Below are 11526 nucleotides of genomic sequence, written 5' to 3' on the forward strand. Positions count from 1 at the left end.
TAAATGAACAAGCCAGAAAAAGTAGAAACCTATCACCTGTGGCGGATGCAGTCAACCAGAATCGTCTGCTCGTGGAGTCTCGGACACGAAGTTGGCGCCGGGCAGAGCTAGCTGGAGTTATGGACCTGCATCTACAGCACAAGGCTTCCGGGGCTGTTGAAATGGGCTGAAGAACAATCTGGTTTGGGCCTGAGATCGGACCTGCAGCCGCTTGGGCTTGGGCCGCGCTCAATTGATGGCGCACGGGCTTGGGCCAGTACAGAAGCAAGAGCGGCTGGGGCCTTGGTTCGTGCGGGAAAGATGGATGGCCAAGGGGGAGAGCAGATGAGGGAGGCGACGGTGATGGCCAAGGGGGAGAGCAGATGAGGGAGGCGACGGTTGGGATGGCGGCCGAAGTCGGGGAGGTGCTGTGGTGGTGCTCGGGGTGGCGGTGGCGAGGATGGCGTGGGTCCGGTGTCGTTCACGGGAGACGTCCTCGGGTCGCAGTGAAGGCGGACACAGCGGCGGCGGCGGACGAGGCTCGGTGGAGACGGAGCCCGGCGGAGGTGGCGCAACAGAGATGGAGCGGCAGAGAGAAGGCTGCCGCGAAAGATGAGCGGCGGCAGACTCGGCGAGGCGGCGGAAATGGGGTTGGCACGACGGCGGCGAGGAGGAAAGGCGGAGCGGCTAGTGGTGGCGCTGCAGGCGGAGCTCGGCGACGGCGGCGAAGGGGTGGCACGACGGCGGCGAGGAGGAAAGGCGGAGCGGCCAGAGGCGGCGCTGCAGGCGGAGCTCGGCGACGGCGGCGAAGGGGACGGTGGAAACCCTAGGGTTTCCTTTTCGGCAGAACAGAGGTTGGTATTTTTTTTTTTTTTTTTTGAGGGGAAACACGTGCAGGTCACGTGATCCGACTTCTTCTTTTTTTTTTTTTTTTTTTTTTGAGACACGTGAGATCACGTGTGTTGTTATAACCTTGGATCCGGTCGGATTCGGGTTGTCGGGCGTGAACCGCTCCGATAACCCGTTAGTTCCTCACGTGCAAGGCACGTGTATTTTTTTTTTTTTTTTGGAATGGATCCGGGCTAGCAGAGAAACGGGTAACGGGTTTGGATCTTACCCGTTAGGTTTGTTTTCTTCAACCTCCCGATGGTTTCGGGAGAAGGCTCCGATCTTCACGGCGATGGCGGTGGCCGGGGCTCTGGGACCTATGGCGGCGGACGGGGCCGGTCACGGGCTCCGGCCGGCGGCGCTTCCGGTGACGCGTCGGCAGTCACGGCTGCGGCTCCGTGACCTGCAGCGGGGAATGGCTGGTGTTCCCGGGTTTGCCACTGGTCGGCCGTGGGCGGCGCGGGCGAGCTGGTGGCGCTGCTGACGTTGTGCGCGGGGTGAAGGCGGCCGTGGGCGCGACGGGTGGTGGGATTTGGCTCCTCCGACGGTGGGCTCGGGCCTTCACTGGGCAGCGGCGGCGACTGATGGATCAAGTCAGAGAGACGCGAAGGAGAGTCTGGTGCAGGGGCTGTGGCTCTTTCTTCTCTCTCGGCTGCAGAACTTTTTTTTTTTTTTTTTTGCTCTGGTGAAGACACAGACCGAGAGAGAGGGGGGGTCGGATGCGGATGGCTGTCGATCTGGGCCTTCACAGACTCGGCAGTGATCCTTTTTTTTTTTTTTTTTCTTTGGTGAGCGGACTGACAGAGGGAAGGGGTCTGTTCTTGTTGTTGATGGTAACCGAAGGAAAGAAAAACTGTTGACGGATCGGGGCTTTGGCAATAGAAGCAAAACCGGTTGCTCTGATACCAAGTTGATGCAGCACCAGTGCAGGGAAGAGAAGAAGAAGGAAGAACAAGAGAGGAAGAAGGAAGAAGAGGTTCTAGAGACACAGGAAGAAGAGAAGGGGAGGAGGAAGAGGAAGAATAAGATCTGGGGGAAAAGAAATTCTTAATCATTCATTAAACCCTAATCATGAAAATAGTTCCCTATATATAGGGCCCAAATACACAACTTGCATAAACCCCCCTTACACAGAAATAAATCCTAATGAACCCACAAATAACACAAATAAGCCCTAAAATGCAAATAAGCCCAGAAATAAAATAAACTACAAATAAACCCTAGAATGCAAATAAGCCCAAAAATAAAATAATAAAATAAATATGCAAATAAACGAGTCTGGCTCAATCCGGGGGCTCAGGATCATCTGGATGAAGGGCTCTGATGTCCCCATCACAGGGCACCTCAATATATAGGGTCATTGCTCCATAAGCAATCATTGGAGCCATTCGATGAGAGGAGTGCAAGAAATGATGAAGATGATAAAGAAGATATAATGGATCAAACAAAATGAAAAGGACTACAAAGAAGGTCTAAGAAGAGAAGGGTAATCTCAGCTTCCAGGATGATGCACTAACAGTATTCAGTGGTGGACAGGCACCTGAGAAGTGAGAATCATATTAAGACAAAATGATAACTCGAAGGATCTAATTAAAGATATTTAAATCATAGAGGATGTCAGTGCGGATTGGTCGAAGTAGAGATGGCGACACTGCTATAATTTTTCTAAAAATATTTGTTACTTTGTCTAGGAGTGGCATAAGCACTTTTTTTCCAATTGCTTGTTGCTTTCTACCGTAATAGTAAATAATGTCCATAACAGTAGTAGTTATCACTTTATCTGCAAAATTGATTTGATAATAGAAGAAATAATGAACACAAATTAATATTTGTATTGCCAATAATAAAATCAGTAGGGTCCATTATCACAACTGCACAACTAACATCTTGAGCATTAAGTAAGATCAAATCCGGTCAAAGAAGATTTAGACTTAACCATTGTGATAAAATATTTGCCCTAGCTTGCCTTAACAAGTTCCAAGTCTAGCCAAAACTTTACAACCCTAAGCTTCGGCTATCTTTAGTAAAATGGATAATGCATGATATCTCGTTTCAGCCAATAATTACCCCAACAAAATAATAACAAAATTATGATAATATAGTTGCAATGTTTGTCCTCGATAGGCTAGTGTGCTTGGCTTGGTTTGAGCAAGTCTAAAATCTTCAATTTGCCCAATTGGATGCTTGATTTTTATAAAAGATAAATTCTGCATATATGAGACCCCACGTATTTTACTCATATTTTTTGGCAACAAATCTTTCAAAATGCAAATTGTGAAAAAATTTTATGACAACGACAGTTTTTGTTAGGCCAAAAAAATAAATTTTTATTTAGAATAGACCATCATAATACATCCGATGCAAATCTAACTCAGACAGCTAACATATTCTTCTTCTTCTTCTTTTTTTTTTTTTTTGCTAAAACGGAGGTATCATATATAACATGTATGGATACACCAAAGAAAATCAAAAAGTAATACATCACGGATAGCACTAGGTAACTCTACCTCGCCCACCCATAGGTGGTCCCTAGAGTAGTCGGCAAGAAAGGAAGCCACCCAATCTGCAGCCCTATTGGCCTCCTTGAACACATGTCTCACATGGATCACCAATCCATCACAAACCATAGCCCGGATGTCTCTCAACAGCAAGTGGTAATTGCCAACCCCACCCGATGCCTGTAGGATCCACCCAATGATTGTCGAAGAGTCGCCCTCCAGGAGGACCTCTCGTCCCAGTAAAGCACGCCAAACATAGCTCAATCCCGACCAAGCCGCTCTCAATGCCACTGCTGGCACCGAGGTATCGAACAAGTGGCAGCCCCCGGCCGCGATCACCCTAGAATTCGGGCCCCTAACAACGAAGCCCGCACCTCCACACCTACCGCCCTGCAAGACGCATCCATCGAAATTGATTTTGAGGAAACTTGGGGATGGAGGCTCCCGGGTGAAAAACACTATACGGGGCTCTCCACGAGCAGTTGTAGAGCCCTAGATGTCCCAAGCTGTCAAAGGTCTATCCGAGCAGATCGCCTAAGAGGTCTCCACTGCCAGCAACCGCACCCTCTCCACCGCCACCCCTAGTGTGGGGCTCCTCTTGCCAAATGTCCATGCATTCCTCGCTAGCCAAATCTGATAGGCAGCATAAGTCGCCTGCATTGCCTCCGATCTGGACTGCGAGGCCACGGTTAAGTGTCGGAGAACTTGAAGAAAGGCCATCGCGTGGCGCCATAAGTCCATGGGGAAACCTGTCATCTTCCAGATCCTCCGGGCCCGGTGGCACTAGAAGATAGCATGGTCTAGCGATTCATCAATCCTCCACCCAAGCATCTCCCATCACATCCACCCTCTGACCATCACCGACCAACCACCTGCATCTCGATAGGACCAATGGCATGTACCTACAGATTTCGCGCCAAACTAATGACTCCCTCCAACCCCCAGGTGGGGTCCCACTACTCCCAACAGGGCTATACACTACTCCCAACAGGACTATACCGGGCAACCATCAACTAACTCCAAACAGACTGTGGCTCCGAGATAACCCTGGCAGCATGTTGAGCAATCAACGCCTCCCTCCTGATCAATAGAGACAGGATACCTAGCCCCCCTGCCCTAGTCGGTTGGCATATCGACTCTGAGTCCACCAGATGAACCCCCCAGCCACCGCCCTATGACCCCTAGATAAATCTCCGCGCAAGCCTCTCAATCCTCATCAACACCATCTTGGGGACAACGGTGTTCGACATCAAGTAAACAGGCATGGAGCAGAGTACAGACCTAACCAGGATCACCCTCCCCATCATAGAGAGCGATGTCGCTTTCCAACCCTCCAACCTCTGCTGCACCCAGTGCACCACGTTCTGAGAGTCCGAGATACGCAATCTCCTCCCAGTAATCGGGACTCCCAAATAGGTCTATGGCCCATCCTGCTCCCTCATGCCCAGAGTCTTCCTGATCTCCTGTCGCACCCGCACCGCAGTTCTCAGGCTAAAAGCAACTGTCGATTTTTGGAGGTTTACCCTCTGACCTGAAGCCCGACAGTAATCCTCCAAAATTCTCCGAAGAACAATAGCATCCCTAGGCTGAGCTCTGGCCAATAGAAGGCAGTCATCTGCAAAGAGAAAGTGGAAGATCGGCTGAGCACCTGGGGCCGAAACATTGGCCTCCGGCACCCGCTCCCCATAGGCATATCGAAGAGCACGAGACAATGAGTCAGCACAAATGATAAAAAGGTATGGGGAAAGGGACAACTCTGGCGCAGACCGACGGACGTTCGAAAGAAGGGCGATGGTGCACCGCTGATCAAGATGGAAAAAGATGCCCCCTACACACACCCCATAATCCAGAAATCCAAGTCTCATAAAAGTCGAAACTCATCAAAGCCCTCCGTAAGAAACACCACCGGATTCTATCGTAAGCTCGCTCCATATCGAGCTTCACGGCCATGTACCTCCACCGCGACATTCGCTGCAAGTCCCACATCATCTCCTGGGCTATCATGGTATTGTCGGTGATGCTGCGGTGCCCGACAAAGGCCCTTTGCTCTGGACAAATCAGACAAGGAAGTAGAGGCTGTAACCTCCCAACCAGCACCTTTGCCACCACCTTGTAAAGGATGGTACAAAGGCTGATGGGCTTGAATAGGCTAGGCTCCATCGCATCCTGCCGCTTCGGATTAGAGTGATAAAAGTCGCATTCCAATCATCCATCATAACTGTTGACCTAAAAAATGGCTGAACTACCCACCGATCTTCCAACAATACCCCATATCTCCTGAAGAAAAAGGGAAGGAACCCATCAGGGCCCAGGGGCCTTGTCCTCCCCCAAAGCCCACACCGCTCTCCTGATCTCTCGCTCAGACACCTCCGCAAACATAGCAGCGTTCTCCGACGGCCCGACCATCGTGTCCGAATGCGGGAAGACTGCCCCGCTATCCGAGCCCCCCTCCTCTGTCCACCTCGACTGGAAGAAGTCAACTAGGAGACGTCTGATCAAGCTCTCCTCCTCCAGTCGTGACCCCGCCTCATCCCTCGGGGATCTGATCATGCTCTGCTGTCTCCTGATGATGGTAGACCGGTAGAAAAACTAGATGTTCCTATCCCCTTCCTGCAACCACTAGATCCTAGACTTCTGCCTCCAAAACACCTCCTGCTGCCTCAAAAGAGAATGATGCTCCGCAAGCCTCTGCCGAAGAGTACACATATTGTCCTCGAGGAGACCTCTCAAATTGTCCCCCATCCCCTGTAACTCCAAGATGGACGCCTCCACCTCCTCTAATCTCCTAAAAATGTCTCCCACACACTCACGATTCCATCGCTGAAGTCTGTGCCTAGTAAGCTCCAACCTGCTGAGAGATCCGCTACATGGTGTCGCCCGTACCGGCATCGCCCAGGCCTTTTGCACAACATTCCAAGAATGGGGGTACTCTAGCCACAATCTCTCGAAGCAGAATGGTAGGTGGTGGTGTGACTGGTCAACTGTGGAGAGTAGAAGTGGACGATGGTCAGAAGCAATCCGAACAAGGTGGCGCACTTGGAAAGCCGGAAACTGCTGAATCCAGCACAGCGACACAACGACCCTGTCGGTCCTCTTCCACACCTTGGTATATTAGGGGAGGGAGGAGGCCCTATCGATCCTCTCCCACACCCTTGTTCCACATGGTATATCACTTTGGAAGATATTGGCACTACCACGTTGCATCAGTCCGAACCAAAATGTCAAACGTTTTCCTTGGATGGGATTGGAGGAGGCCTTTGGCGAATTCTGTCATTGGCTTGACAACTATTCTCATTGGAGGGGGAAAAAAGGACCATCAATATTGTCGAGCGTTATTATTTAAATAAACAAAACATCTCGAGGATACGCCCGGCTGCCGCTTACTATGTTTTTTTTTTTTCCGAAGTGTCGCTTACTTTGTTGCGAGGGCATTTGATTTCATTAATGACACCATGAGACTTAGAGGGCTCGAACCGTGGCTTTCTTTCAATAAATTAGATATGCATTGCTCCTGCTCGGTCCATATACAATAGCTTTCATGGCAGATTTCCGTCCAAATCTGATCAATAAATCCAACTAAATTAGTTGGAATTCATGTTTGCTGAATATGTTATTTTTGGTATCAGTTTTGTTATTTTCTGATGCACTCGTTACAGTTTTTTGGATGAGACTTACTAAATGCACCACGAATTTTTCCTTCTCAAAACAAAAAGAAAACACTTGGAATATTAGAGATCCCTGGTCACTGGAAAAATTTACATGGGTTCGAAACAGTAGTCTTGGGAGTTTTTTCTTTCGTATGGGTCAGCATTCATCATGCCTAACCACCTGGGCAAGATCAGGCTAAGGACAAGCCTGAATGCCTGATAGAAGGGTTTAATGGGCAAGTGAAGACCCAAGCCAAGTTGTCTTCACCAAAAACACAAAATGAAAACAAAAAACAAGATATTTAAAAAAAAAAAAGAGAAACAGAGAGAGTACCTAGGCCGAGAGGTCCTAACTGGCTCATTTGCATCTCTGGAAATGGTATGGAAGAAATGATGTTAAAGAAACAAGGACTTGGCTTTACCTACATCTTTGTGTAAGTTTAATTAAGTCATCTACATATAAAATGGATCGTGCAAAACCCTAAACTTGTGGGTGTCATATTCTCTTTCTTTTAGGGACTACACAATTTGAATCTAAATTATGCAATGTGTAGTGGATCTTTCTAACTGAGCCCAATGAGTGTAATATCATTTTCACCACGACGACGCTCGTTGGAGCAGCAAAGGTCTGTTAGAGTAGTCGCTACTAAGATTGAATCAGGTCTCTTCGACATGATTCTATATTAGAGCTGATCGTGGGCTAGACCTTGGACATATTTATTTTTGGTTGGGCTTCAGGCTGGATCTAATTAAAATTTGGCAGTTTCTGTATGCCCAAGTCCGGCGTATGATCGGCCCTATTCTGCATAAACTTTCAGAAAAACTATTACTCAAGTAAAAAATAAGCTTATTTTAAAAATCAGCAAAAAGTCGATAGATGAAGGGAAAAAAAAAAAGAGAGATAGTGGTCTTGAAACTCTATCACATTAATGAATCCGTGGGCCATTTGGTTAAGTTACAATCAATGTAATATAGAATAATTTATAATTCTCCTTTCAGTTGATTTAATGCAATACTTGGATATTGTAGTAGATAATGAATGCCTAAAAAGCTCTTGCTAACATAAACCAGCATCTTATTTATTTAAGAAAGAAAACTAATGAATGCCTGGGATTCGCAACGACTCCAACAACCCCCTCTCCCTTTTTCGCGAGAAAGTGACCTAAGTATTCTTGAAGTTAATAAAACACAAAAAAGCCCCGTACCGACATGTTGTCTCTGTACTGCTTTAATTGAGTATCACTACAACCGTATTATGATTGCTAGGGATGACATGCTAAAATCCATATTATTGTTACACTCCATGTATATATGGTTTAATTAACCTACTATTCGGGTTACATCCTTGATCCGGCTGTGACACAATTTTGGAGGGAATCCAAAAAAATTGAGTCCAATCCGAAAAAGTATGTATCACCGAACGTTATACCATAATAATGAAATACCTATATGTAGTGTTTATATTTTTCTCTGAACTCAAAATTTTAATTAAATGTTCTTATGCAATGCCACATTTGGTTGGAAAGCAAGATTGACAATAACACGTCCACGATTTAAGATAAAGCTACTAAAGATTGTACGAGGAGCCGAAGACAACCCCCTCAAACTTGACTACTTAGAATCAAGACCTGGTATATATATATATATATATATATATATATATATATATATACTGGTATATAGTTTTTTTTTTCTTGCAATGGCTAGAAATGAAAGTCTATATCTTAGTTAATTATAATTAGATAAGATACACTTGCCATCAGATCAGTTGAATGTTTGCTTCCCGCGACCTAAGTATTAGACCTGGTAGTTTGGACTTTGGACTCCTAAGTATTACACTACCGTAGCAGGAGCGAGGGGAAAGGTAGTTGGGGCAGCTGCGCTAATTTTGGCAGTCCAATTCATCTGATCAGCTGACCAAATTAATTAACCAAGCAAATGGATGCCTTGCCCAAGCCTTCCAAAGCCTACTTTTGATGGGTTCGGGTCGTATCTTCTTTGCACGACGTCAACCGTTGCATTGCATCCCGCACGGTTTTCGAAGCGGCCATTTGCGGGATCCAACGGTGAATTCGCGCGAAGGAAGGTGAATCCTTCTTTCACGCGGACATGCAACCCCCGTCCCTTGCTCATCGCTCCGGTGACAGGTGTCCATCATTGAAAGGGACGACGTGGCGCACAGATCCTCGGTGCGAAACACCGGATCCCGATTCCCGCCCCGGCTGCTGTTTGGTGGGGTCCCCGTCTAAACTACCCATCTGCCTCATTCATTGCCCGCTCACAAGCCTTTAAATTCTCCCCATGAATCCTCTCCTCCAAGACAGGCTTCTCCTTTCAACTCCTGTTTCCACATAAAGAAACGCAGCAGAAAGGAGGCAGTCTACAATCTACGTGCAGAGAAGGGGAAAACCAAATCCAAGAAGAAATCGAAAGATATATAGGTAGAGAGTGGTAAATTGAGATCCTTCACAAGATGCCGGCCGCGCCGATGACTGATTTCTCGAGCTCGGTCAAGCTCAAGCATGTCAAGCTGGGATACCAGTACTTGGTGAACAACTTCCTGACCTTCCTCCTCGTCCCGTTCATGGCCACAATGGCCGTCGAGCTAGTCCGCCGCGGCCCCGACGAGGTCATCGGGCTGTGGCGGTCCCTCCATCTCGACCTCGTCGAGATCCTCTGCTTGGCGTTCTTGATAGTGTTCGCTGCCACGGTCTACTTCATGTCGCGGCCCCGGCCAGTGTACCTGGTGGACTACGCCTGCTTCAAGCCCCCGAATAGCTGCCGCGTCCCCTTCGCCACCTTCATGGAGCACACACGGCTCATCAACTCCGACCCCAAGAGCGTCCGGTTCCAGACTCGCATCCTCGAGCGCTCCGGCCTCGGAGAGGAGACCTGCCTCCCCCCGGCCAACCACTACATCCCCCCCAACCCCACCATGGAGGCCTCCCGCGCCGAGGCCCGGCTCGTCATCTTCTCCGCCATCGACGACCTCATCAAGAAAACCGGCCTCAAGCCCAAGGACATCGATATCCTCGTCGTCAACTGCAGCCTCTTCTCTCCCACGCCGTCCCTGTCGGCGATGATCGTGAACAAGTACAAGCTCCGCAGCAACATCCGAAGCTTCAACCTCTCCGGCATGGGATGCAGCGCGGGGTTGATCTCCATCGACCTCGCCCGCGATCTCCTTCAGGTGCACCCGAACTCGAACGCCCTCGTCGTCTCGACGGAGATCATCACGCCCAACTTCTACTCCGGCAACCAGCCGTCGATGCTCCTGCCCAACTGCCTCTTCCGCATGGGCGCCGCCGCGATCCTGCTGTCGAACCGCCCCCGCGAGGCCCGGCGCGCCAAGTACCGGCTTGTCCACGTGGTGCGCACCCACAAGGGCGCCGACGACCGGGCCTACTTCTGCGTCTACGAGGAGGAGGACGCCGAGGGCCACTCGGGGATCTCGCTGTCCAAGGACCTCATGGCGATCGCCGGGGAGGCGCTCAAGTCCAACATCACCACCATCGGCCCGTTGGTTCTGCCGGTGTCCGAGCAGCTGCTCTTCTTCTTCACCCTCGTCGGCCGGAAGCTCATCAACTCGAAATGGAAGCCCTATATCCCCGACTTCAAGCTGGCTTTCGAGCACTTCTGCATCCACGCCGGCGGCCGCGCGGTGATCGACGAGCTGCAGAAGAGCCTGCAGCTGTCGCCGGAGCACGTCGAGGCGTCCCGCATGACGCTGCACCGCTTCGGCAACACCTCCAGCAGCTCCCTCTGGTACGAGCTCAACTACATCGAGTCCAAAGGCCGGATGCGGCGCGGCGACCGGGTGTGGCAGATCGGCTTCGGCAGCGGCTTCAAATGCAACAGCGCTGTCTGGAAGTGCATCCGCACCATCAAGACCCCCGTCGATGGCCCCTGGTTCGACTGCATCCACCACTACCCAGTCCCCATCCCGGAGGTCGTCAAGCTCTGATGGAGGAAGTTAGTTCGCCCACCAAGGATCCATCACACATCACCAACCATCAGCTAATGCATATATTTCTTCTTTCTTCTTCTTCTTCTTTTCCTCTCTCTATCAGTATCCGCTCTCTATCGATCGGTGCTTGTATTTGGTTAAACGGTATAGTTAATATCGGTAACACATGCAGTCTCCTGGGTCAAAAACTAGATTGGGGTTTTGAGAAGAGGACGTGTCCGTCCGACTGTATACTGTAACTCAATGCCGTTAATACATGCTTAGTCTATGCGACTATGCCATTGCCGGTTTTCGACGCGGGACTGATGGATGAGTGACTATTGGCTGGACCAGGTCCACCGCTCACTGATGGACCGGTCCAACTGCATGTGGAGCAACATGCGTCCGCCAACTTAGCGGTGGATATGGTCCAACCAAAAATTATATACATTGATGAGAGTTAGAGGCCAAGGAAACATGAAGCTCCTATTTTGCCATATTTTCTCTAGTGTAGAAAAAATCCAAAAGTCAAATAAGAGTAGAACTCTTCCTACTAACAGAGTACGTC

General features: G+C 49.3%; 1 pseudogene across 1 annotated transcript; it reads left to right on the plus strand.

Annotated features, from left to right (window-relative positions):
- The first annotated feature begins 9335 nt into the window (after window positions 1-9335).
- On the plus strand, window positions 9336-11271 carry LOC103695600 (3-ketoacyl-CoA synthase 6 pseudogene; annotated as a pseudogene). The gene has a single exon (XR_015987239.2). The product of XR_015987239.2 is annotated as a 3-ketoacyl-CoA synthase 6 pseudogene (transcript).
- The last annotated feature ends 255 nt before the right edge of the window (window positions 11272-11526 follow it).

The sequence above is a fragment of the Phoenix dactylifera genome, chromosome 5, assembly GCF_051530095.1.
Source record: "Phoenix dactylifera cultivar Ajwa chromosome 5, Ajwa_hap1_PhDact_Kaust_v1.1, whole genome shotgun sequence".
NCBI lineage: Eukaryota > Viridiplantae > Streptophyta > Magnoliopsida > Arecales > Arecaceae > Phoenix > Phoenix dactylifera.